At 36.1% G+C, this 1424-nt stretch overlaps 1 pseudogene; it reads left to right on the forward strand.

The window, feature by feature from the left end:
• LOC106530681 (glutamate receptor 2-like) overlaps positions 1-1424 on the forward strand; it is an 86937-nt pseudogene that overhangs the window by 31988 nt on the left and 53525 nt on the right.

Here is a 1424-nt window from a genome sequence, read left to right on the forward strand (position 1 = left end):
GTTTATTTTTTTTGATCAGATAAAAAAAGACTTACAGACATTGGGGTAGAGGGGTTATTTATCTGTACAAAAATCTCCAGGCTCCTCGTAACAATTTGCACTTACTTTTGTTAAGTAAATTAAAATGCTACAAATTCATGTAATATTTACTCATCATTATCTAGTAAAAATTATCAAGAATATAGTTAAAGACTTGTGAATAAATCAGATAATTTTTTCTTAATTTGATCAAGTATATGTTACAAGATTTAATTGAGCAGGGTTGCAGTGAAACTGGTGCTGCTCTCCAGCAGTTTTTGTGTAAGCAGTGGGTACATCCTGGGCTGGTGGTAAACATCACAGGGCCCTAAAGAAAAATACCAATTTGAAACTACAATCATTTTAAGCTCATTTATACAAGTAACATCTGCTTTAAAACACCTTCCCAGTGAAGAGTTTAAACCTGGTACAGTATGTGTAATTTGTTTCACTGAGGCAGAGCGATTACATATGCCCATTGTAGCTGATTGGTTGTGTGCATCAGAAAAACTGTACTTTTTTTATTTTATTTTAAGTGGTGTCTAAAATTATTCTTTATTTGTATTGTGTTTGTGTATATTTTATTTTTATATGTAAGTTTGTCAATTGACTCAGGAAAAAAGTGCAAATTGGTTTTTAAGTGTTTATCATAAATATTTGRTAAAAAGATTACAAAATATTAAATCAAATTATTACTAACATCATAAGATGCAGTAATGTTGGTCTTAGAATAAAACATAAAATAAAAGATGTTGATGATGTGCAGAATGGCAGTGAGCTGGTGTCAGTGGTGTGTGCACACATTTCATCCTCTCTTGGTACAGTTAGGTGCGAGGCAGGGTGTGACTTGGCAGAAGTGCAACTTAACCAGCCACAGGAAGTGCAACTTAACCAGCCACACAGGAAAGTGCACCCGCTTCGGATGTTATCATCCATTAAATGGACATTATTAGTCGTTAGCAGGCCCATGGAATGGCTTCAGAATGTCCCGAGTGTGGCACCTAGTGGGTTCTCCGTCCCATAGAATGGACTGATAACGTCAGAACCAGCTGGTTGTTAATAGGAGGCATAAAACCAATAAGGTTTTTTATGTAWTCTGGTTAATATGAGGCATAAAACCAATAAGGTTTTTTATGTAATCTAGTTAATATGAGGCATGAAACCACTAAAGTTTTTTATGTAATCTGGTTAATATGAAGCATAAAACCACTAAAGTTTTCTTATGCAATCTGGTTAATATGAGGCATAAAGCCAGTAAGGTTAATTTTAGAGAAAATGACATGGCCTTTGATAAAGTGGACCATTGTTGAAGGCCCAATGTAGGGCAATGGGTAGAGCGCCGGACCAGAGGGCGGGAGAGCCACGATCGAGACCAGGCACGGGTAGCGAGAAAACAGGGAGAAAAC

This window comes from Austrofundulus limnaeus, unplaced genomic scaffold, assembly GCF_001266775.1.
Source record: "Austrofundulus limnaeus strain Quisiro unplaced genomic scaffold, Austrofundulus_limnaeus-1.0 Scaffold546, whole genome shotgun sequence".
Lineage (NCBI taxonomy): Eukaryota > Metazoa > Chordata > Actinopteri > Cyprinodontiformes > Rivulidae > Austrofundulus > Austrofundulus limnaeus.